Here is a 27,160-nt window from a genome sequence, read left to right as displayed (position 1 = left end):
TTATAAATCAGAGCATCGAATATAGAAGTTGTGATGTAATGTTAAAATTGTACAGGGCATTGGTGAGGCCGAATCTGGAGTATGGTGTGCAGTTCTGGTCGCCAAATTATAGGAAGGATGTCGACAAAATGGAGAGGGTACAGAGGAGATTTACTAGAATGTTGCCTGGGTTTCAGCACTTAAGCTACAGAGAGAGGTTGAACAGGTTGGGTCTTTATTCTTTGGAGCGTAGAAGGTTGAGGGGGGACTTGATAGAGGTTTTTAAAATTTTAAGAGGGACGGACAGAGTTGACGTGGGTAGGCTTTTCCCTTTGAGAGTGGGGAAGATTCTAACAAGGGGACATAGCTTCAGAATTGAGGGACAAAAGTTTAGGGGTAACATGAGGGGTAACTTCTTTACTCAGAGGGTGGTGGCTGTATGGAATGGGCTTCCGGTGGAAGTGGTGGAGACAGGCTCGATTTTATTATTTAAGAGTAAATTGGATAGGTATATGGATGGGAGGGGATTGGAGGGTTATGGTCTGAGAGCAGGTAGATGAGACTAGGTCAGAGAGAGTGGTCGGCATGGACTGGTAGGGCCGAACGGGCCTGTTTCCGTGCTGTAGTTGTTATATGGTTATGTGGTAAAGTCTAAATAACAATAGTCTGAGGGTCTCTAATGAGGAGGATGGTAGCTCAGGACCGCTCTAGTTGTTGATAGGATGGTTCAGTTGCCTGATAACAGCTGGGAAGAAGCCGTCTCTGAATCTGGAGGTGCGCGTTTTCACAATTCTGTACCTCTTGCCTGATGGGAGAGAGTACACCCATCGGGCAAGATGTATTCAATAAATATTAATTATTAAATATTAGCCCAGGGAAGTGGGCCAACTGCAGGGATATGAAACCAAGCCCACAATTTATCGCCCTGGCAAGGCAGGTGCATCCATGGAGCTTACCACAAAGTGCTGGAGGATCTCAGCAGGTCAGGCAGCATCTGTGGAATGTCCTGAAACGTCATCTGTCCATGCCCTCCACAGATGCCGCCTGACCTGCCGAGGAACTTTATGTTTTGCTCGAGATTCCAGCCGTTTCTTGCCTCAATAGACAATAGGTGCAGGCATAGGCCATTCGGCCCTTCGAGCCAGCACCACCATTCAATGTGATCATGGCTGATCATTAATAATAATAATAATAATACATTTTATTTATATAGCGCTTTTCATATACTCAAAGACGCTTTACAGAGATTTTGAGAACATAGGGAAATTAATAAATAGATAAATAAGTAAATAAATAAATGAACAGAGAAAGGAGACAGTAGGTGAGGTGACCTTCAGTGGTTGAAGGCAGTGCTGAACAGGTGAGACTTCAGCGATGTTTTGAATGTGGTGAGTGTGGGGGAGTCTCTAACGGTTTGGGGTAGTGAGTTCCATAGGGTGGGAGCAGCGATGGAGAAAGCCCTGTCCCCCCAGGATCTGAGTTTAGTCCGGATGTGGGGGGATAGGAGATTGGCAGCGGCAGAGCGGAGGGTGCAGGTGGGAGTGTGCCTGTGGAGGATTCTCAAATCAGTACCCTCATATAAATGGAGGCAAGTAAGTTATGTGATGAAGACCAATCTAATTTAAAACCTTGTTCATCTTCCTGCATTAGCCCACAAAAAAAATCATGAACAACCTTCTTTGATTTAGTGGGATAGTACTTAGCTATTCTAATTGGTATTAAAACATACTGATCTTCCAATTTAAACAGAAAATTGCACGCCAATCCTTCTGCTCATGGTGTTCAGTAATCTCTTAGGTTTAATTAGATTGAATTGAAACAAATTATACATTCCTTAAGGTTTCTAAGTATAAATCCATACTTAAAACAATAGTGCTAAGTGGGAGATAATTTTTTCACACAAAAGGGGGTGGATGTATGGAACAAGCTGCCAGAGGAAGTAGTTGAGGCAGGGACTATTCCAAAGTCTAAGAAGCATTTGGGCAGGTACATGGATAGGACAGGTTTGGAGGGACATGCACCAAATGCTGGCAGGTGGGACGAATGTAGCTAGGACATGTTGGCCGGTGTGGGCAAGTTGGGCGGAAGGGCCTGTTTCAACACTGTATCGCTCTATGACTACGACTATCAACAGAGGGCAATGAATTGATGTCACCCACTTCAACGGATGTGCCTCCATCCATGGTCACCATCACAGATTGGCCTTCCCGAGAGTCAACTCTCAGAAAGCAACTAGAGACACTGGCCACGTCCTCAAAAGTTGCACGGATCAGCTGGCAGGAGTATTCGTGGACATCTTTAACCTCTCCCTGTGCTATTCTGAGATTCCAACCTGCTTTAAGATGACCACTGTGTGTCGGATGGAACTGCAGGTGCCGGTTAACACCAAAGGTAGACACAAAATGCTGGAGTAACTCAGCGGGTCAGGCAGCACCTCTGGCGAAAAGGAAGAGGTGACGTTTCGGGTCCAATCTGAAGGGTCTCGACCCAAAATGTCACCTCGTCCTTTTCTCCAGAGATGCTGCCCGACATGCTGAGGTGTTCCTGCATGTTGTATCTTCAAGATGACCACTGTTGCACTGCTGCTAAATAACAGCAAGTTAGCACGCCTCAGTGACCACTGTCTGGTAGCTCTGACAGCCATCGTGAAGTGCTACGAAAGATAGGTCGCGGCTCTCCTCAGCTCCTCAGGCCTCCAAGGCAGGGCAGCCTTGATCCACTAACGTGTCTACAACTGCTATACCTCCACTACAGATAGCATCATCCTGGGATCACACTCATCCCTGGAACATCTGGATAACATCGACACCCACGAGACTCCATGTCACTGACTTCAGCCCCATCTTCAACACCATAATCCTAAATCAATGCAAAGTCAGCACAGTGGTGCAACTACGTCATTCTTTCAGATCGGGCTCTCAGCTTCCCCCTCCTGATCATTCACTGTTACTCTCAAATCCACTGTACAACTGAGCCATTGAACACATTCAATGATGCAGACTCCACACTTGCCCGAGAAAGAGAAATCCATAAGGGTCATAACCTCCCGAACAACTTCTTCCACATACGCCAACATCAGTAACCCCTTATTCTGAAAGAGTCAGCTAGAGTTTTAGATTTCAACGTCCATCCATCCACCTACAGCACATTGCCTCAGCATCTATCACTGGAATTTAGAAGGATGAGAGGAGATCTTATCGAAACGTATAAGATTATTAAGGGGTTGGACACATTAGAGGCAGGAAACATGTTCCCAATGTTGGGGGAGTCCAGAACAAGGGGCCACAGTTTAAGAATAACGGGTAGGCCATTTAGAACTGAGATGAGGAAAAACGTTTTCAGTCAGAGAGTTGTGAATCTGTGGAATTCTCTGCCTCAGAAGGCAGTGGAGGCCAATTCTCTGAATGCATTCAAGAGAGAGCTGGATAGAGCTCTTAAGGATAGCGGAGTCAGGGGGTATGGGGAGAAGGCAGGAACGGGGTACTGATTGAGAATGATCAGCCAAGATCACATTGAATGGCGGTGCTGGCTCGAAGGGCCGAATGGCCTACTCCTGCACCTATTGTCTAATGTTTAGACCCCTCAGAATATTACATCTTCATGAGGAACACCACCACATTTCTTTTGAACTCCAATAATTTCAAGCCAACTCTTCTTCACTCAAGAATGCTGATGTCTTACAGAGATGCCGATCCAGAAGTCAATCCTAAAATACACTCCTCCTCCTCCATCTTTGACAGTTCCGTTTAGTTTATTGTCACGTGTGCCGAGGTACAGTGAAAAGCTTTTGTGGCGTGCTATTCAGTCAGCAGAAAGACAATACATGATTACAATCAAGCCATCGACAGTGTATAGAGATTTGAGAGTGTGGAGCGGCTGTAATATGTAATTGCAGATCTGTGGCTAGCACGCAAATGGTCGCCTGGGTTGGCCGCCATCTTGGAAGCAACTCACAGTCCATCTTCCTTGTCCGTTCACATGTACAACATCTGGTGCTGTGCATTGGAAGCATCTCGTGGAAGCACAGAACTACCGAACACACTGGCAACAAAGCTTTAAACAGAAGACTCATTTGTCAGGTGCAAGCTCTCATTATTTATTTTAATCTGCATTTAACAGCTTGCCATTGCTGTTTAGTGAACCAGATGAAAATGTTTAAAGACTCGCTAATTTCACGATTAAAATGTGACCTGTTTCCAATTATTTCCCATTACTTTCTGAAGGGACCAATGAATATTACCACCCAGATCTTACAGTTGGTTTAGTTTGGTCGAGAGGGACAGTTTGGTAACTTGCCTGAAAGATGAATTCTCCCATTGGGTCCATGCTGGCCATTCACACTAATTCTATGTTATCCCAATTTCTCATCCACTCCCGAAAGACGAGGGGCAATTTACAGAAGTTCAGTCCAGTTTAGCTTTGAGGCTCAGCGAGGAAACAGGCCCTCCATCCCACCGAGTCACCATCGACCAGCAATCCCCACACACTCAAACTATCCTACACACACCAGGGACAATTTAAAATGATACCAAGCCAATTAGCCTACAAACTTCTGTCTTTGGACCTTGGGAGGAAGTAAGAACACCTGGAGAAAAACCAAGCAGGGAGAATGTACAAACTCCGTACGGACAGCACCCGTAGTCAGGATTGAACCCGGGTCTTCGTTGCTTTAAGGCAGAGAGTCTCTTCCGCCGTGCCACCGTGCCACCGACAATTGGCCTATAAATCTGCATGTCTTTGGGATGAGAGAGGCAGCTGCTCCACCCGCTGCACCACAGTGCTGCCCCACGACTTGTGCGAAGGAGGAAAGTCAAAATGTTCGCAAAACCTTCAGTTTTATCTCAGATATTTGAGAGTGCGGACTTGCAGAGTGCACACCTCGTTAATAGACAATAGACAATAGGTGCAGGAGGAGGCCATTCGGCCCTTCGAGCCAGCACCGCCATTCAATGTGATCATGGCTGATCATTCTCAATCAGTACCCCGTTCCTGCCTTCTCCCCATACCCCCTGACTCCGCTATCCTTAAGAGCTCTATCTAGCTCTCTTTTGAATGCATTCAGAGAATTGGCCTCCACTGCCTTCTGAGGCAGAAAATTCCACAGATTCACAACTCTCTGACTGAAAAAGTTTTTCCTCATCTCAGTTCTAAATGGCCTACCCCTTATTCTTAAACTGTGGCCCCTTGTTCTGGACTCCCCCAACATTGGGAACATGACCCACGGCCCTTTCAGCCAACATTAAGCTACTGCCTCGGCGCCAGAGACCCAGGTTCAATCATGACCTCGGGTGCCATCTGTGTGGAGTTTGCACGTTCTCCCCGTCATTGTGTGGGCTTCACATTCCAAAGGTCTGCGTGCTTGTGGGTTCATTGTAAAATTGGCCCAAGTGTGTAGAGAGTGGGTGAGATAGTGGGATAACATGGAACCGGTTTGAATGGGTGAAGAAGTCTTCAGTCTGAAGAAAGGTCTCGACCCGAAACGTCACCCATTCCTTCTCTCCTGAGATGCTGCCTGACCCGCTGAGTTACTCCAGCATTTTGTGAAATAAATACCTTTGGTTTGAATGGGTGATCAATGGTTGGCTTGGACTCATTGGGCCAAAGGGCCTGTTTCCAAACTGTATCACTAAAGTCAAAAGGCGATTTTGAAAGAAACCTGCAACACATTTCTACAATATGTTGCTGAGTTGCAGAGATGAGACCTCATCACAACTATGCAGAACCCATAATAATAATAATAATAATAATAATAATAATAATAAACATTTATTTTATATAGCGCTTTTCCAAGTGCTCAAAGACGCTTTACAAAAACAGTCAAGACATAAAAACAAACAAACGAACTGTCCTGACGGAGAAGCGGCGAACAAATAGCGCCAGCGTCCTCTCACGTCAGGGTCCAGCAGTAGACAATAAAGAACACAAGACACACAATTACAATTTTTAACACAAACAGCCATCACAGTGATTGCTCCAGGCACACCCTCACTGTGATGGAAGGCAAAGAAAAGTCTTATCTCCTCCTCATTCTTCTCCCGTGGTGCCACGAGGCGATTGAGGCTCCCGCCTTTTGAAGCCCCCACCGGGCGATGGAAAGTCCCAGGGCCGAGCCGAGCCAAGCAGGCCGATGAAGGTCCTGAGCCCCCACCGGGCGATGGAAAGTGCCGCGGCCAGGCCACGCAGGGCGATGAGGGGCCTGCGAGCGGGTCAATCAAACCTCGCACTTCGGGGCGGTCGAAGCTGCTACGGCTAGAGCTCCCGAAAGCCGGTCGCCAGCCAGGGACCTGCGAACTCCCGATGTTGCGGTCTGCCGGGCCCACGGCCGAAGCCTCCGAGATGGTAAGTCCAGGCCCTGCGACCGGAGTCTTCAAGGTCGATCCCAGCTGGAGGCCGCCAACTCCACAGTGTTAGGCCGAAGCACGAACGAAGACACAACACGGTAAAGGTCGCATCTCCGTTGAGGAGGAGATTAGAAAAAAATGTTTCCCCCACCCCCCACACATACAGAGTTAAAAATAAATCAAAAGAAACATTTAAACGATAACAAAAACAAAAACAAAAAAAAAGACAGAGAGACTGCCGGTGAGCCACAGCTGCAGAACACAGCCAGGCCTTGCATATGTATAAAAATATGATACTGGAGAGATTTTTTTAATGTTATTTTCATTTGTCTGCAAAAGTATATTCTGTTGACTTGATGGGAAAGTTTTGCTTGTATGTGGTACTTCATATAGCCATGTAATACATAATATAAACTTATGGTTCCAGACTTTCTTCAACTGTTGTAAAATTAAAATTTGTTTTTGATTTTGACCCATAATTGGACACAAACATGTGACATTTTTTACACATCATAACTTATGTGAAAATATATACGTATCACAATGGCCTACATTTGTCTAAACAAATTTTTTTTGAGGACCTTTGATATGCCTTTCCAAACCCGACTTTGCTTGGAGAAATTAGTTGCACATATTCATTTGGGGGAGTAAAAAATATCATGCTCATGTACGTAACTCATCGTGTCCTGAGAGTTAAGTATGTAAGATGCCGTTGGAAATCATGAAAAATGAATATTTTTCGGATTGATATTCATTTGTTTCTATGATGCTCAAGCCAAGTAAAAAATATATATGTCCAAAAATTCTTAACTCAACATACTTTAAAGCAAACGAGACATAATATGCTTACTTTGTTCTCCGTGTCCAAATCGTTACGTACATAAGCAGGCATCATTAACCCGCTGTTTTCATGTCTGGTAGATTTGTCAACTTATAAAAACATTTTATAAGTAAGTGTAAGTGTAGTTTTTCAGTTTTCTGCTGACGGTGCTGCAGCCTGATGACCCTTCGTGCCTTCGGAGCGTCTGCTGGTTAAATACAGGAGACGTTCAATTGTCCAGCGCTATCTTCCTAATGAAAGCTGCCCATCGGACACCATCTTGTTTGCGTTTTGAAAGGTAAGATTTTGTTTGTATTTTAAATGTATTTTGGGGGAAATACTAGCCGAGTCAGGTCGAGAATACACCCTTCTGAAACATCGCGAAAATTCCCACGCTGTCAATGCTTCTCCGGCGTCCTAATTTTCGCTGAAATCACTGACAAGTCGGTAAGTACTTGAGAGTTTTGAACTTTAACATCTTGTATGGGTTACTTGAAAACCAAGCTTCACTGTAACAAGGAATAAACCGGATTTACTTCCAGTTTACTAATAGCTGTATTTTATTTTTTTTAAATTTAAGTGGTTACGTGGATTTTTGCGAAAAGTGTGTAGGCATTCTTTGAAAATGTAAGGGAGATGCATATCTGGTATCTGGGTTGAATATCTGGGTTTGGAGCCCACTTTAAATGTAATGGCGGAGGTCAAAAACATCGCAAAAATTCCCACGCTGTCAAACTGTTGCCTCCAATCTACCTGTCAAATGACCTGACGGTAAATAAATTGGTTTACTGTCCAATTTCATTGTGGACTGCCACGGATAGGATGTATAACTACACTTTAATGAATTAGAAAAAAGAAGTTCTACCATTGCAATAAAATGCCATTGAGACACCATGTTACGTACGTTAACACTTTTATGGTAAATTTTAAATTACCTGAAAAAACTACTTGCGGTTGTGGAACTATCTTTTTGATAGAGTCAGACAGTTGTCAAACTTGTAAATAAATGTGTTTGCATTGGTTTTTACAACAATTAATTTTTGGGTGTCTATGTCACGCTTCTATGTCCCAGTATCATATTTATACACATATACAATACATGTATAATCAAATTTATAATGTAGGTATCATTGGGTACTATGAGTTGTAACATGTATGTGCTTTGTTAAAATTTAAATATTTTATTCTTATTTTTTTTTTTATTTAAAAAAAATAACTATGCAGAACCCAAGATCAACATTCCAGCTCCTCCTTCAAATACCCACTTTTTTCCTTTTTTTAAATCCAGACTTGGTTTAAATCTCTTTATTTTGCTTTCCCTACCTGATTTAAATCTTGGTTTTCTTGGTACCTGATTTAGGTTCTGCATATGTGTCGAATGGAACTCCGGATGCTGGTATATGCCAGTGATAGACACAAAGTGCTGGAGTAACTCAGCGGGTCAGGCAGTATTTCTGGAGAAAAAAAACCCAATTTCGGGTCAGGACCCTTGTTCAGCATCTCCAGAGATGCCGCCTGACCGACGGCCCTATAAGCTATCATTGTGCTTACCACAATTTCACAACCTTGCAGGGATTTCAGCTCCAGCAGGATGCTGTGTAGCACCAAGGAGTGGCAAATCAGATGCCACTTCTGCATTTCCAATAGTCAATAGTCAATTTATTTGTCACATACACATAAATGTGCAGTGAAATGAAAAATTACCCACCTTCACCTTTGCACGTGTCGACATCAGGAATTAATGTGTAGGAAGAAACTTCAGATGCTGGTTCAAACTGAAGACAGACGCAAAATGCCGGAGCAACTCAGCGGGACAGGCAACATCTCTGGAGAGAAGGAAAGGGTAACGTTTTGGGTCGGGACCCTTCTTCAGACTGGGAGTCAGGGGAGAGGGAAACTAGAGACATGAAAAGGTACATATCTCTATCTCTAGTTTCATACCTTTTCATACCTCTAGTTTCCTTTATGGGCACTGGGAAACAAGAGGTGGAGACAATGACGCAGAGAGATAAAGAACAATGATTAAAAGATATGCAGAAGAAGTAACGATGATAAAGGAAACAGGTGGGTGTTGGGTGAATACGAGAAGCTGATGTTTTTTTCCTGTCTGACCACTTGAGTTACTCCAGTATTTTGAGTCTGTCTTGAACAATAATTGTTTGCTATACAAGCAACTTCCACCTTGTGGGAAATAAGAAATAATGGTATTGTTGCCTCAACTTTACGGGTTGCAGGGGGAGAGATAGATCAGCCATGATTGAATGGCAGAGTAGACTTGATGGGCCGAATGGCCTGATTCCACTCCGATCACTTAAGACCTTATGTGATTGAGCAGCATCTAACAGCTCAGAAGCTCTGGGAGCCTGGCACTAAAGTCCCGAGGGACCTGGTGATTTGAGGTGGAGCGTGCTGGCAATTGTAGCAAATTCATCATCAAAGGCGAAACTCCCACTATTGAATGAACAGAATAGAAAGTCATTGGATTCTCGTGTCACTGAAGCCAGTGAAGTTGCAGATGCCTTGCACTCACAAGCCTACGGGCGATGTAAAGGAAGCAGCATATTGAAAGGAAAATTAAATAATTTTCACAAAACATTAATACCGGCAGCACTGCTCTCTGGCATTGGAATCGACAGGGTTTACATTCTTAGCTGGAGGTATTGCCTTCTAGATGAGATATTAAATGGAGGTTAAATTGAGAGAGAGATTGATTGCTATTAGTCAACAAATCCATTACTGTATTGACCAAAATGTCAAGTTAGTAGAAGTCGCTCGAGCTTTACGCTGGTCTTTTTTATCCAGTAATTCCTACTGCCCTGTTCAAGGTCCTGCCACTGTTTATAAATGAATTATGTCACTAATGCTTTATCACCACTCTTCCCTGAGCTACCAATAACCGGGCAGAAACAACATTGTTCCTGGCAGGGTTAACGTGTCAAATTATAAATATGTATATATATATATATATATTTATAGTTAAAGACACTTCAGAATTCAATGTGCTTAAAGTGGAGAGTGATAGATTCTTGGATCAGTACGGGTGTCAAGGGTTACAGGGAGAAGGCAGGTGAATGGGGTTGAGAAGGAAAGGTGGATCAGCCACGGTTTAATGGCAGAGTAGACGCGATGGGCCAAATGGCCTAATTGTGCTCCGATGACTTGTGGACTTATAAAGCACAAGATGTTTCAAAAGGTAAGGTGCTACATAATTGCGCATCAATGGAACGTCATACCAAGGCACCACATTCAGATACGCAGCAAAACATTCTCTATCCAGGCTCTGAATGAATAGAATCTAATTGAATCTTGGACTCTGCTGACGAATATTTAAGGATAGATTGGATTCCTGCTGAGATCCACCAGCTTAGTTACCACAGTCTGCCACCCCACTGAAGGGTGATATAGCTGCCACATTCACACACACACACACACACACACACACACACACACACACACACACACACACACACACACCAATGCTTAATATAAGAAAAGAACTGCAGATGCTGGTACAAATCGAAGGTATTTATTCACAAAATGCTGGAGTAACTCAGCAGGTCAGGCAGCAGCTCGGGAGAGAAGGAATGGGTGACGTTTCGGGTCGAGACCCTTCTTCGGAGTCTGAAGAAGGGTCTTGACCCGAAACGTCACCCATTCCTTCTCTCCCGAGATGCTGCCTGACCTGCTGAGTTACTCCAGCATTTTGTGAATAAATACCAATGCTTAATATGGTCATTTTAATTTAGGTTAGTTTAGATAGCGTGGAATCAGGCCCGGAATCAGCGTGGAATCAGGCTTGGAATCAGCGTGGAATCAGGCCTGTCAGCCCACCAAGTCCAAATTTCCAAAGCAAATTTGTTTTGGATCATGAACCCCATCTGATGCCTCGTCCCCCAAGTTTTCTCCCTTGCATCTTACAAGCTTCTTCTCAACTCAGGCAGAAACACAAAGTGCTGGAGTAGCTCAGCGGGTCAGCTACCATGCCTGGAGAAAATGTATAGGTGAAGAAATGTGAAGATAGGTCCCAACCCAAAATGCCACCCATCCATTTTCTCCAGAGATGCTGCCTGTGCCGCTGAGTTACTCCAGCACTTTGTGTCAATCTTTGGTATAAACTAGCATCTGCAGTTCCTATTTATGATATCTTATTAACCCAGTCTCTGCTTTTCACTACAACCACTCCCTTGTGTGGCAAGCGCCACATTCTCACCGCCCTCTGAGTAAAGATATCGGTTAGAAAGATGTCTGTTCTTTCTCCTGACCTGGTTCGAAGAATACGGGAAGCAAGAAGAAAAAATAATTTGAGAACTATTATTTCCCCCCCCCCCCCCCCACAAAGCCTCGAGCCAGCAGCCACTTCCTGCGGAATTATAATTCGATTCAATTTTATTTCTGACTGAAAGCGGAGCAATTATTGTAGAAGCAACAGCTTGCAACAGTGCGGTCATGTTCTCCATTGTCAACGTTCCGTGTGGAAGAAGCATTTCAGGGAGATACAAAAGCCATCCTGAAGCATTTTGTCTGTTTTGCCCGGCACTGCCACATTCAAAACTAACAGCAAAACCATTAAGCTCAGCACTCAACGCTGCTACGACCCAACCATCCTCATCTCCAGGGACGGCAATGGATTCTCGATCGCCTTTGATGATCTCTTTCTGAGCCTCTCAGTTAGCGGCTTCCGACAATTTTACAATTCAAGTGTTTCTTTCTGCAATGGAGCCTCATCCAAGAGCATTGTTCAGATCAGTTCTGTCGATCTCCCCCCCCCCCCTCATCAATTACTCCTAATTGGAGGGTGTTAAGAGTGGAGAGATGGGGAAGAACTAAAACAAAGAGGGGCAGAGGAGCAGATAAGACAGCGAGACAGAGGAATAGGGCAAGAGAAAGGAAAGAGTGTGCTAGAGAGAGAGAGAGAGAGAAATAGGCATCACATAAATATCCAAAGATAATAGAGCAGAGCAAGATAGACCACTCGACCCTAAAAACCATAGTAAGCCATGGCGCCATTTTAGTAGGCCGAAACCTCCAGAAACATTTAAAATCAGTACCCCGTTCCTGCTTTCTCCCCATATCCCTCCCCTTAGCCCCAAGAGCTAAATCTAACTCTCTCTTGAAAACATCCAGTGAATTGGCCTCCACTGCCATCTGTGGCAGAGGATTCCACAGATTCACAACTCTCTGGGTGAAAAAGTTTTTCCTCATCTCAGTCCTAAATGGCCTACCCCTTATTCTTAAACTGTGGCCCCTGGTTCTGGACTCCCCCAACATTGGGGAACATTTTTCCTGCTTCAGGCCTGTCCAATCTTTTAAGAATTTTATATGTTTTTACAAGATCCCCTCTCATCCTAAATTATCACAATTATATTATAATTGAATAAAGTATCATTCGATCCATTATCTCTGTACTCCAATTTGAAGAGGAGGAGTGTCAACAACATGATGGGTATCAATAAGTGCTGATTCGGCCACTGGACATACCCAGAGACCCGAGCATCTGAAGTAGATTGGTCTTGGCAACAATAAATTGGCAGCCAACACAAAAATGGTTCTCAAGTATTCTGCAAGGAAGTAAGTTCGCCTGCCGTTTTCTGGTCTGCTAAATGCATCTCTAAACAACAGAGTTGACTATCAGATTTAGATTTAGAGATACAGCGCAGAAACGGGCCCTTCGGCCCACCGGGTCCGCGCCGCCCAGCGATCCCCGCACATTAACACTATCCTACACCCACTAGGGACAATTTTTACATTTGCCCAGCCAATTAACCTACAAACCTGTATATCTTTGGAGTGTGGGAGGAAACCGAAGATCTCGGAGAAAACCCACGCAAGTCACGGGGAGAACGTACAAACTCCGTACAGTACAGCACCCGTAGTCGGGATCGAACCCGAGTCTCTGGCGCTGCATTCGCTGTAAGGCAGCAACTCTACCGCTGCGCCACCGTGCCGCAGTGAAATAATCAATTGAAATAAGTTAGGAAAACAATAAATGCCCCACCAAGATCAGTAGATAAATAAAGTAGATCGCAAAATATTTGAAAATACGGTTAAAAATTCCCCCTCTCTCTGTGAGCAGGACAAAAACAACACACTGACCCCCAACAATGTGTTTGAAGGAACTGCAGATGCTGGTTTACACCAAAGATGGCCACAAAATGCTGCAGTAACTCAGGCAACATCTCCAGATAGAAGGAATGGGTGACGTTTCTGGGTCGAGACCCTTCTTCTGACTGAGAGTCAGGAGAGAGGGAAACGTTACCCCTAACAATGTAAACATTTCTCAAAATTGATCTGCTAAGTTACTTGCAACACAGGCAACCCCAAGTCATATCTAGTTTGAGTTTAGTTTTAGCTTACTTTATAGTCATGTGGGCTGAGGTATCGTGAAAGCTTTTGTTGTGTGCTAACCAATCAGTGGAAAGACAATACCCAATTACAATTGAGCCTTCCACCATATATACATACATGATAAAGGGAATAACGTTTAGTGCAAGATAAAGTCCAGTAAAGTCCGAACAAAGATAGTATGAAGATCTCCAATGAGGTAGATTGTAGCTCAGGACTGCTCTCTGGATGTTGGTAGGTGTTGGTAACCACTCTGGTTTACATGTGTAGGAAGGAACTGCAGAGATGGAGGGCAGGAGAAGGGTCTCGACCCGAAACGTCACCCATTCCTTCTCTCCCGAGATGCTGCCTGACCTGCTGAGTTACTCCAGCATTTTGTGAATAAAAGGAACTGCAGATGCTGGTTTAAACCGTAGACACAAAAAGCTGGAGAAACTCAGCAGGTCAGACAGCATCTCTGGAGAACAGGAATAGGTGACGTTTCGGGTCAAGACCCTTCTTCAAAGTTTAGCATCTTGTGCTCTGCTTTGTCCACTCAGCCAACATCACTCGTACAATGAATTTATAGTCCTTGAAAACATTCCTCAAACATTGCATTTCACAGGTGTTATCATCAAACAAAACTTGGCATCAAGCCACAAAGGGAGATATTAGGGCAGGTGAACAGATCAGACCCGAGATAAATCAAAGTGGACCAGGTTCCAGGCCACTCACAGAAACAAAGTTGTTGCGAATTGGCTACTGTTTGCAATATTATCCACAATAATCTCCCACAGACAATACAATACAATACAATACAATACAATATATCTTTATTGTCATTGTACCCAGGGGTACAACGAGATTGGGAATGCGCCTCCCATACGATGCACTAATTTAGGTAATTTAGACAGCAGCAACCCAACGAAACGAACAGTTGTAACAGTTTTGGACAGGGTAAAGTGCAAGTTGATCTATGCGTTGTGGCCATCCGGCTCAGCAGGACCGGTTCATAGCAGCTATGGCCCTGGGGATGAAGCTGTTCCTGAGTCTGGAGGTGCGGGCATAGAAGGCCTTGTATCGTCTGCCCGATGGAAGGAGTTCGAACAGACTGTTGCAGGGGTGTGAAGAGTCTTTGTGGATGCTGGTGGCTTTTCTGAGGCATTGTGTGTTGTAGATGCCCTCCAAGTCTGGTAGCTGTGTTCCAATGGCCCTCTGAGCTCTATGGACTACCCGCTGTAGAGCTTTCCTTTCTGCCTCCGTGCAGCTGAGGTACCACACAGGGATTCCATGCGTTAGGATGCTCTCTATGGTGCAGCGGTAGAAGGTCTTCAGCAGCTGTTGGGGTAGACCAGACTTTTTCAGTGTTCTTAAGTAGAACAGTCTTTGTTGTGCCTTCTTGACCAGCGCAGCAGTGTTATTGGACCATGTTAGGTCCTCCGAAATGTGAGTGCCCAGAAACTTGAAGCTGGACACTCTCTCCACACTGACCCCATTGATAGAGATCGGGGCATATTCCCCGTTATGTGACCTACGGAAGTTGATGATCAGCTCCTTGGTCTTGGTGGTATTTAGGGACAGGTTGTTATCCGAGCACCAGTCCGCCAGGTTCTGCACCTCCGCTCTATAGTTTGTTTCATCCCCGTTGGTGATCAGCCCGATCACCGTTGTGTCATCTGCAAACTTGACAATGGTGTTGGTGTCGAATGCAGGAACACAGTCGTGTGTGAAGAGGGAGTAGAGCATGGGGCTCAGAACACAGCCCTGTGGTGTGCCGGTACTCAGGGTGATAGTGGAGGACAGGTGCGGGCCCATTCTCACTGCCTGCGGTCGTTCCAGCAGGAAGTCCAGGATCCAGTCACATAATGACGAGCTAAGGCCTAGCTGGTGGAGTTTGGTGATGAGCTTGGTGGGGACGACCGTGTTGAAGGCGGAGCTATAGTCTATGAATAGCATCCTCACGTACGTGCCCTGTCTCTCTAGGTGAGTCAGGACAGTGTGAAGAGCCAGAGAGATGGCGTCCTCTGTAGATCTATTTGCCCTGTATGCAAATTGATGTGGGTCCAGTGAGTCAGGGATGCTGGATTTGATGTGTGAGAGGACTAGCCTCTCAAAGCACTTCATGACAATCGGCGTTAGGGCATCGGCGTTAGGACATGACAGCGAAATAATGAGTTTTTGAGAGAATGTTTAATGGGGGGGTGGGGGATTTCCAGAGCTTTAACTGAGGCACTGCTACCAACAGTGGGAGCAATTAAATTGAGGGCTGTTCGAGTGGACAGCAATGGAGAATTTTTAGTTTAGTTCAGTTTAGAGATACAGCGCGGAAACAGGCCTTTCGGCCCTCCGAGTCCGCGCCGACCAGCGATCCCCGCACATTAACACTATCCTACACACACTAGGGCCAATTTGTACATTTACCAAGTCCGTTAATCTACAAACCTGCACGTCTTTGGATGTGTGGGAGGAAACCAAAGATCTCGGAGAAAACCCACGCAGGTCACGGGGAGAACATACAAACGGCACCCGGGTCTCCGGCGCTGCATTCGCTGTAAGGCAGCAACTCTACCGCTGCGCCACCGTGCCGCACTGCAGAGATCCAGAGATAGGGGCTAACAATGGGCATCGGTTCTCACCGTCGCTTCCATCTTCAGATGACACCTCCCCTGGACAGTAATGGGCTTGCCAGGCACCACCTTGCCAGAGGTCATTTGCAGCCGACCTCCATTGGTCCTAGTCTTTCCTCGCCTCCAGCTCTTCATCCCCCCCCTCAGTCTGAAGAAGGGTCCCAACCCAAAACGTCACCTATCCATGTTCTCCAGATAAGTTGCCTGACCCACTGAGTTACTCCAGCAGTTTGTGTCCTTTTCTTGCAAAACAGCATCTGAGGTTCCTTGATAAGACACAAAATGTTGGAGCAACTCAGTATCTCTGGAGAGAAGGAACGGGTGACGTTTCATGGTCGAGACCCTTCTTCGGACGTTCCTTGTCTCTGCAATTCAACAAGTTCCTTGTTTCTACAATCAAAGAGGAGTAATGGGCATGTAGGGTGAGCAGAGCAAAAGAACAAGTATGGGGCTCTTGGGCAGCAGGGAGTTAGATCTTTGTCGAACTTGCTCAAAGAACTATATTGTTGCACGTTTAAGAAATGCAATCCATTCTTCTCTTCCCTTAAGCATTCCCGATGCCTCTCCCACTGCCAGGCACCATCTCCGGCTTCCCCCGGGAGTTCGTGCACCAATCAGTCAATGATAGCTGTATTATCTCATACCAGTTGTGGAGACAACCCCAGTCATTATGCTACTCAGAATTTTGATGGACTGTATTATTTCTGCAAACCCTTCACACTCCACACAATCGACCAACGCTCTTATTACGTAGCATCACTGTCTCACCAGGGATATGGCATTAATCTACTTGGTTAGTGACAGGAGCACGTCTCACACCACATTTATCGAGAGCTGGGGTGAAAAACAGTTCTTGGAAAACAGCGAAGAATTTGAGGCAAAGTAAATTGCATTTATTTTACAAGCAGCACTTTGCAGCCAATGCAGGTTTTGAAGTGTTGCCACTGTTATAACATAGGCAAACAGTTTGCACAGCAAATACAAATGTGCAAATAATAATATTTGCTCAGTGCTCAAAATCAGTGCTCAAAATTTCACTGTGGCGCAGCGGTAGAGTTGCTGCCTTACAGCGCCAGAGACCCGAGTTCGATCCTGACTACGGGTGCTTGCCTGTATGGAGTTTGTACGTTCTACCCCATGACCTGCGTGGGTTTTCACCAGGAGCTCCGGTTTCCTCCAACACTCCAAAGATGTGCAGGTTTGTAGTATAAGAAAATAACTGCAGATGCTGGTACAAATCGAAGGTATTTATTCACAAAATGCTGGAGTAACTCAGCAGGTCAGGCAGCATCTCAGGAGAGAAGGAATGGGTGACGTTTCGGGTCAAGACCCTTCCTCAGTCTGAAGAAGGGTCTCGACCCGAAACGTCACCCATTCCTTCTCTCCTGAGATGCTGCCTGACCTGCTGAGTTACTCCAGCATTTTGTGAATAAATACAGGTTTGTAGGCTAATTGGCTTGGTAAAATAGTAAACTGTCCCTTGTGCGTGTATGACAGTGTTAGTGTGCGGAGTGGGATTGCTGGTCGGCGCGGACTCAGTGGGCAGAAAAGGTCCTGTATCTCTAAACTAATCTTAATTAGCGTAGGAAGGAACTGCAGATGCTAGTTTAAAGCAAAGATAGACACAAAAAGCAGTGCAACTCTTTCACAACTGTTTGTTATTGAACCAAAGTCCATCAATTGCAGAGGACAGAGCACAGGTGATATATACACAGTGAGATCCCGACAAAATGCAATCTAATCAGAACCAAATCGACAATATCACAGCGTTCAGATGCATTATTTTACGTGTTACGAGTGAAGATAACCAGGGATAACTCCCCTCCAGTTCTACAAAAATCATGGCATAGTACCTTTACATTCGAGACTTCAGCTGACCAACTCAAGCAACGAGTGGCTTTCCGATCCTGCAGCATCGCCCATGCTGAACTACTTCCCCAGGGATGGACTTGAACCCAAACAACATCCTAAGTCTGGTTAAAGTGCCACGCACACAGCGACAGCTGATGCTTCAGACAGTCGCGTCTTGGCCAAAGCAGGAGCACAGTGTAGATGCTGGGTTGAAACCGAAGATAGACACAAAAAGCTGGAATAACCATCTGTGGAGAAAAGGAATAGGTGACGTTTCGGGTCGAGACCCTTCACCAGGCTCACTGGCGCCGGAATCGCCCAGGCTCCACTCGGTCGTTCAGATCACCACTTATTGAAGCTTCACAGCCTACTCTAAGGTAATGCATTGACTTGCACTCCTTGGTACATGTGTGGAACGAGCTGCCAGAGGAAGGAGTTGAGGCAACTACAATAACATCAATTGAGGGTCTTTAGACAGGTGCGTGGATAGGAAAGGTTTGGGTCAAAAGCTAGCAGATGGGACCAGCGTAGATGGGCAGCCTGGTCAGCATGGGCAGGTTGAGCCGAAGGACCTGTTTCCGTGTTGAATGACTATGAATCACCCCTCTCATCCCTCACGACTCCTCCAACTGTCAGCAAATGGGCCATTGTTAGTCTCATGTGTGACCAAAATTATGAAAAATTGTGGAATTCATCTCTTCTAATTCTGAAAGCATTACAGGTATATTGTTATGTACTGTATATATGACTTGTATATGTCGAAGGTTATCAAGTGAAATTTTTCATCTGTTATGCTGACAATGTTTGTTCAGGGTCAGAGGTCAAATCTGACTGGTCACGCGTGTGACCGCACACGGAAGCATTTTTTTCATAATTCAGTTTTATCTTACAAACTGTGAATTTTAAAAAAAGACATGCATTATAGTTCTGTAGGTAGGAAAATAGCAACGAATAAGTCAAGTCAATTTTATTTGTGTAGCGCATTTAAACAGCCCACGTTGACCAAAGTGCTGTACATCAGTGCAGGTACTAAAAAAGAACGTACAATAGCACACAAACCTAACAACACATACATAAACAGTTTACAGCACCCCCTCAGAGGGCCTCAAATGCTAGGGTTAGAAGTAGGTTTTGACTAATAAGACTAATCTCTTACAAGGATTTTTTAATGTATTACTGTATGTGATGATGTCTGGTCACGTGTGTGACACAATAGCCCAAATGCATTTTGTGAGCACAACCTTTCTATTCACTGTTGCAAGTAGTGCACCCATTGCTCTATTCTTGCGACGCTACCTGCCTTAAATAATGCACCCAGGGATTCGGAGCCAAGCGAGACAGGTGGGGAGTGGACTGGTGGAGGGAGGTGTTGAGGAATAGGATACATAACTTTCTCCGGAGATGCTGCCTGTCCCGCTGAGTTACTCCAGCTTTTTGTGTCTATCTTCGGTTTAAACCAGCATCTGCAGTTCCTTCCTACACATGTCCAGAATATGCTGTGCTGTGAACACAGGGCCAACCAAGATGCATGCACACATTTACACAACAGAATCTGGTCTCTAATAACCAAGATCTCACTTCATCAGGAGGGTAATGTGCAGTGGATTTCACACGCATTCTCCAGAATTCATGCATTCATCTTCTTTCAATCTTCAGACACAAACTAAGAAATAACAAATCACCCTCAGTCCTGTGGGACTGCCTGAGAGAAGACAACAATTGCTTGACTTTTGCCAGGCCTGGCCACGTTCAGAACAGGAATAGGTTCTCAGCAACATGAAAAATTTCTCTGGATATCATTACGATTTGCTGATCATATCATCTCCTCCTATAAAACAGATGAAACCCTCACAAAGCTAGCAGGAATGCAATGGGCCTAATGGCCCCTTTCTGTGCAATGCTTTATGACTATTAGCTTAGTTTAGTTTAGAAATACAGCGCAGAAGCAGGCTTTTCGGCCCACGGAGTCCGCACCGACCAGCAATCCTCGCACATTGACATTACTCTACACACACTGGGAACAATTTTTTTACATTTACCAAGCCAATTAACCGACAAACCTGTACACCTTTGGAGGGTGGGAGGAAACCAAAGACCTCAGAGAAAACCCACGCAGATCACGGGGAGAACGGACAAACTCCGAGCAGACAAACACCCGTAGTCAGGATCGAACCCGGGTCCCTGGCGCTGTGAGGCAGCAGCTCTGCCACCATTTTTAATCTAATTTAATTGTAAAGATCTAAGTTGTTTTGGACTTTGAATAATGGAACCAAAAAATGGCAGTGCCCGCAGGTGTAATATGTGCAAAAAGAATTTCACTGCAGTTGCATACGTGACAAAGCATTATTGGACACTGTTGTTTGAGAAATGTGCACCACCGATCAGACAAATTTGTGTTGTCCCAACAAAAAATGAAAATTGTTATTTTAATATTTCACTTTTGCACTGAAACAAAATAAATAAAACACTATACAATTCTTATACCTGGTATTGGCAAATAAATATCCTCTGGTTGCAAACTTTCCGAGAAGAGATTATCTTTAATAGGTTATTTACAATGACGGGGCTGTTAATGGGCATCGAGGCTCTGTAGGGAGATAGCAATTCCTTGCCAAAGAATAACCCAGCACTGCAGCAAGGCTCCAATGTGGCATAAAGCTCTACATGCCAACCAGACCTTTACTGCATATGATCAAGAGCGTGAATAAAAAAGATGGAAGAGGCATTGTCTCTCAAAACTGTGGAAAAATAACTTTCCTTTAATGCAGCATCTTTCATTATTACAGAGTCCATTACAGTCAAAGGCGCAAATATCTGAGGTGATTTAACATGGAGACTCCAGTACAGAAACTAGTGTAGGAAGGAACTGCAGATGCAGGTTTGCACCGAAGATAGACAGAAAAAGCTGCAGTAACTCAGCGGGACAGGCAGCATCTCTGGAGAGATGGAATGGTTGACGTTTTGGGTCAAGACCCTTCTTCAGACAGTGCTGGCTTCAATGCAGTTCTGAAGGAGCAATACCTAGTCAGAGCTGATGTCCTGTGTTGGGGATATGAATATTAGGCGCCCTCTGCACTCTATCAAAAATCCCACAGTGCAATTGCAAGCAGCAGATTATTTCTGGTGTCCAGACCATTAACTGGTTATGATCACTGTGTTTCCCAAATAATGACATTGTTCAATTTAATTTTGAGATATAGCATTGAAACAGGCCCTTTGGCCCACCCATCTACTCCCTATACTTTAACAGTAATCTTACAAAAGCCAATTAACCCAAAAAAGACCATGAGTCTTTGGTATGTGGGAGGAAACCCGAGCACTGGGAGGAAACCCACACAGTCACAGTGAGAACATGCAAACTCCACACAGACAGCATCTAAGGTCAGGATTGAACCCAGGTCTCTGCACCATGAGACAGCAGATCTACCAGCTGGGCCACTGTGTATCTCAAAAGAACTTTGTCGTCTCTGAAGAACCTTGGGAGGGTGTCAGGGGTGTGGAGAAGAGGCAATGTGAAGCTCCATCAATTGCCAGGGAAACAGACACAGTAGCCAGGCGCCAAGTGTTCTGCCATGGCACTTTAACTCGGAGCCAAGCAAACGACCATTGTGCCCATGTGCCTCTGCATAGAAAGTGTTCCAAGATGCAGCACAGAACGCCACAGGAGATCCTTCGTCCCTGTGGCTATCAAACTGTACAACTCCTCCCCCTTCTGTCGTGGGGTCAAGTCAAGTCAAGTCAATTTTATTTGTATAGCACATTTAAAAACAACCCACGTTGACCAAAGTGCTGTACATCTGATTAGGTACTAAGGAAAAAAATGAAACTAAGGGGGTCAACTGACTCCCCTCCCCAATCTGTGCACATCCTGTCCAGTCTTCACTTTAATTTCATGTTGTATGTATCTTGTGTTTTAATCGCTGTCAGCAGATCAATTTCCCTCCTGGGATAAATAAAGTTATATTGTATCGTATCGTTGTCGGCCGTGAATGGCTCAGTTCAGTCCAAAAGAAGGGAATTCTGCCGGGTGCAATTTACAAAGGAGCCATCATTAACTACAATGGCCCAGAGAGTTTCCAATCAATGAATAACTCGATTAGTACCAACAGACAGCAGTTATTGGGAGCTTTCTCAGTATCCCTGTTTAATAAACCCAGGACTCGTTCCCCACTCAATTCTCCCAACCCCAGCTCATAGCTGAGATCATTTGTTCAGGCATAGAACTGATATTGGCATTTCTGCAGCTTTGAATTGCTATTAAACACAGAAAAACGCACTCCCACCAGAAAAGGGGAGACCGTGTAAACAAATTAATTGCACAAGTTAAGACATACCCAGAGGGTTTTATATCCTGAAGACACATTAAAAAGCTGGTGTGACTCAGCTGGTCAGAAAGCATCCTTGGAGAAAAGGAATAGGTGACATTTCAGGTCGAGACCCTTCTTCAGACTTGTATCTGTCCAAACAAGTCGACAGAAAGTAACTCCATTAAATAACTTCACTTTCCTACCATAACTACAATTCTACATCACTAGGCAAGAAGATTGGAAATCTCTGTGTGCACATAGATTCTGTAATGACAGTTTTCCTTTGCAATGCACACTGTTCAATTTACAATGTAATGCCTCTGTTCCCTCGAAGACACAGCGTAAAATAAAACATGTTATTAGCTCTGTGCAGGAAGGAACTGCAGATGCTGGTTTAAACCGAAGAGAGACACAAAAAGCTGGAGTAACTCAGCTGGTCAGACAGCATCTCTGGAGAGAAGGAATAGGTTCTTAGTGCTGGCAGCAGGTTGGGCGAGTCACAGGCTGGTGAACCAGGGCAGTTTCTCTGACCATTGCAAGCGCATTTGACATTTGGCATCCAGGGCTTTAATCATACCTGTACATTAGTTTTTACAGCGTTGTTGTGCGAGTAATGTGCTGATTGCAAGCAGCAGGGGGAAGAAAAAAAGTAAATATCCTCAATTCACCTCCTCCTAGTGCAAGAATATATAGTATAAGAAAATAACTGCAGATGCTGGTACAAATCGAAGGCATTTATTCACAAAATGCTGGAGTAACTCAGCAGGTCAGGCAGCATCTCGGGAGGGAGGGAATGGGTGACGTTTTGGGTCGAGACCCTTCTTCAGACCGATTTGTACCAGCATCTGCAGTTATTTTCCTACACAACCTGCAGTAGATAATCCACTGGTGGACACAGAATGCTGGAGTCACTCAGCGGGACAGGCAGCATCTCAGGAGGGAGGGAATGGGTGACGTTTCGGGTCGAGACCCTTCTTCAGACCGATTTGTACCAGCATCTGCAGTTATTTTCCTACACAACCTGCAGTAGATAATCCACTGGTGGACACAGAATGCTGGAGTCACTCAGAGGGACAGGCAGCATCTCAGGAGGGAGGGAATGGGTGGAGACCCTTCTTCAGACTGTGTACCCTGTCAAACAGACAGATCAACCCTGCAGATAATCCACTGCTCTGGGAAGTTACTTACGATGGGAAAGAGTCCAATGTGTATGCAATGGAGCGCACAGTAGCTCCACATCTCACCGCTTGCTATCAATGACCCTGCTGTCTCTGGGGCTTAACCCTTTCCCACCCGCCTGGCCAAATGCAAACGCCACCGGAGATGAACTAACCTCGGGCCGCTTTTACATTCGCCCACGAAGAGGAAAGGAGAGTCCAGTGGGTGGTGCAGAATTAAATACCGTGACTTTTCCAATTGCAAATTCAGCGGGGCACTTTCTAAACACCGCACGACTGCTTTGCAAATACGGGCTCGTTGCACAAGCCGACTTTCCAACGCAAGCCAGGATCTTTTGGGGATGCATGCCCCTTCGGCCCCTCTGAATCAGACTAGCAGCAAAAGTCTTTTGGGTTTTTTTTTCACCTGCACGAGGCTTAAATTGAGATAGGGTGCACATAATTAAAATTTTGACACGGCAGAAGAATTTTTTATGTTGCAAAATACTCTGGTTAAAATGTGTGCGCGGGGCAGCAAATGCACAAAGGATATTAAAATGCTGAATGGGGAACCAACCAAAATTAATGCAAAAGAGATGAATGGGATAGAGATACAATTGAGGACAGGGTGCAAAGTAACGAGAGGCAGCTCTGGTTACAAATAGAATTACCTCACTCACAGGCAGGCAAGTGGGAAATGGATATGTGTGCAAACGATACATTGCTCCACCTCGGCTACCCTGACTGTCCCTTCTGCTACCGACTGAGAGTCCCCTTCTTACCGGTCTTGCAGAGCTGGGCACCGGTCCACCTGTTGCCCAAACACCTCCACCATCCTCGCCAGGAGCTCAGTGAGGAGCTGCTGCTCCGTGCATCTCGCCAGGCATGGTGCAAAGTGTCCGAGGGAGCTTCAGTCGCCTCGAATGGGGATTGCACAGGGAGGGAAAGAGAGAGAGAGCGGCGAGATCAGTAGCAGCGCTACCTGCAAGCACCAGCCGCCCGTCAATCAACGCCCCCGGGCTGGGCTCCCCCTGTCAATCAGAACGCCGGCCCGGGCGCGGAGATCACAGCGCCATTGGTCCGCCGTCGCGTCAATCACCCGGCGGCGGGCGGGCACGCCGCTGATTGGCCCGGGGGCGGAACCATGTCTAAGCCCCGCCCCCGGCTGCAGGAAAGGTGAATTCTTTGCAAAGCTAATTAATTGCAGCAGAAGATCAAACATCATGCAAACTCTTGCACAACTTACAACTGGAGAAGGAGTGGGGGGTGCAAATAAAGCATGGAACCAAAGCAATTGCAAATTGGGTGCCGACCCAATACAACAGATTAATTCTTATCAATCAGCATTTATCAGTCTGAAGAAGGGTCCCGACCCGAAACGTCACCCATTCCTTCTCTCCTGAGATGCTGTCTGACCTGCTGAGTTACTCCAGCATTTTGTGAAATAAATACCTTCGATTTGTACCAGCATCTGCAGTTATTTTCTTACACAATCAGCATTGGTGAAATTGTGTCTATTGAAATATCAGGCTGGGGAGTGATGAATAGTTGTGGAGGAAGTTCCTTATTATTCCCCAGATGCATCATTCAACGTGGGAACTGCTTTTGCATTTAACCCCAGGTTACCAGGATCATAATAATAACATATCAATTTCCAAAGATAGACTAAAAATGTTGGAGTAACTCAGAGGGACAGGCAGCATTTCAGGTGAGAAGGAACGCTCATTCCTTCTCTCCAGAGAAGCTGCCTGTCCCGCTGAGTTACTCCAGCATCTTGTGTCTATCTTCTTTGTAAATCAGCATCTGCAGTTCCTTCCTACAGACGCCTTCAATTTCCATGCACGTTCAAGCCATTAAAGATGCAAGCATTCGCCAACAATAGCACAAATTGAAGGGAATAAGTGACATATTGCAATTAGTTATGAGTATTGGATCAATGTTTTTAGAAGTGTGGGGCTGTGCCTTAATCTGCAGTCACAGGAATGTCACAGGGCACTGAAAGCATAGATTGATCATGTAAATTAGTTGTACAAATCCTGAACAATATCAGAGGTAAATTATGAAAATCAAATGTTAAAATGGGAAATGCGAAGACCAAAAGTTAGGCACCTTGGAGGCACAAGCAACTGCAGATGCTGGAATCTTGAGCAAAGTGGTGGAGGAACTCAGCACAGGGTCAGGCAGCATCTGTGGAGAGGAATGGACAAGCTACATTACGGGTCGGGTCTCGGGACCCTTCAGACCAAAGATAATAGAGCAGAGCAAGATAGACCTCTCGACCCTAAAAACCGTAGTACGTCACGGCGCCATTTTAGTAGGCAGAAACATTTAAAAAGAAAAATAACAAAAATCTGTGAGTTGATAGATGAGATATATTCTGCATTTTAATGGTATCATCACACATACTGTTCTCCCAAAACACTGATTACACTGCGAGAGGCGTAGCGAATGGCGGGTTTTGCCTACTAAAATGGCGGACGTTACGCTCCTCTGCGTACTGCATTTCAGTACAGGCGATTTCGATGGAGTGGTCCATCTTGCTCCTCTAGTATCTTTGCTTCAGACTAACATTAGGTAAATACTCGACTATTGCTTGAAAATATAGAATGTACTATGTAAGGCAGAGTGACATTTCTGAGGAATATCAATGACGTGATGGAAGGAAGAGTAGCAAACAGGGAGCAAGGTGTTTATTCCTCTGGTCACCTGTCTGTGTTTACTGTGATCAAAGGTGAGGACCGTGAGAATGCAAGCAAGGAAAAGTAGGCACAAGGAACTGCAGATGCTGATTTACGAGAAAATGCGCTGGAGTAAGCCAGCGGGTCTTTGATCAAACCTTACTGGCTTTATCTTGCACTAAACTTTATTCCCCTTATCATGTATCTGTACACTGTGAATGGCTCGATTGTAATCAGTTTACAGTTTAATTTATTGTTATGTTTGCCGAGGTATAGTGAAAAGCTTTTTGTTGCATGCTATCCAATACATGATTACAATCGCGTCATTTACAGTGTACATGATAAGGGAATAAAGTTTAGTGCAAGGTAAAGCCCGGGTGGGTTTTCTGGTTTCCACTCGCATCACAAAAACGTGCAGATTTGCCGGTTAATTGGGCTCTATAAATTGCCCCCAGTGTGTAAGGAGTGGATGAGGAAGGAGGATAACATGGGACTAGTCTTCTTCTTCTTGCGTATGTCGTGCACAGCCTAAAGTTGTAGGTCAAGGGTAGACATCCAGGCCAGGGCAGCAGCAGTTGTTGGGTGGAGGGCCTTGATGCCACCAGTGAGCAGTCATTCACCATGTGTGGGATGGTCTGGCCTGGATATCCGCAATCACAAGCAGGGCTGTCTGTCTGTCATCCCCCACTTGTGCAGGTGATGGGCTGTTCTTGCGTGGAGGGTGCGGATCCTATTCAGGGTTAGCCATTGCTTGCGATGGAGGTCAAATCCCGGCGGTTTCACTGTGGGTCTGTGATGACCTCTCCGTTGTTGGTGTTGGCATCTTTCCAAGCTCTGCGCCACTCAGTCTTGGGGTCAAAGTCTTCCAGGGATTTGGCTGAAGGGTTTGCGTGACTTCAGGTGCATGTTATCATATCATATCATATCATATATATCCAGCCGGAAACAGGCCTTTTCGGCCCTCCAAGTCCGTGCCGCCCAGCGATCCCCGCACATTAACACTATCCTACACCCACTAGGGACAATTTTTACATTTACCCAGCCAATTAACCTACATACCTGTACGTCTTTGGAGTGTG

General features: G+C 45.2%; 1 protein-coding gene across 1 annotated transcript in view; it reads right to left on the bottom strand.

Annotated features, from left to right (window-relative positions):
* cdh23 (cadherin-related 23) overlaps nt 1–24,375 on the bottom strand; it is a 694,191-nt gene extending 669,816 nt beyond the window's left edge. The window contains exon 1 of the mRNA XM_078428607.1: nt 24,186–24,375. The gene's annotated coding sequence lies outside the window, so the exon portion shown is untranslated. The remainder of the gene's footprint in view (nt 1–24,185) is intronic.
* Nucleotides 24,376–27,160: the final 2,785 nt, after the last annotated feature.

The sequence above is a fragment of the Rhinoraja longicauda genome, chromosome 35 (genome assembly GCF_053455715.1).
Source record: "Rhinoraja longicauda isolate Sanriku21f chromosome 35, sRhiLon1.1, whole genome shotgun sequence".
In the NCBI taxonomy this organism is placed as follows: Eukaryota; Metazoa; Chordata; class Chondrichthyes; order Rajiformes; family Arhynchobatidae; genus Rhinoraja; species Rhinoraja longicauda.
The sequence above is the reverse complement of the archived record's forward strand: the minus strand, read 5'-3'. Positions and strand labels throughout refer to the sequence as shown.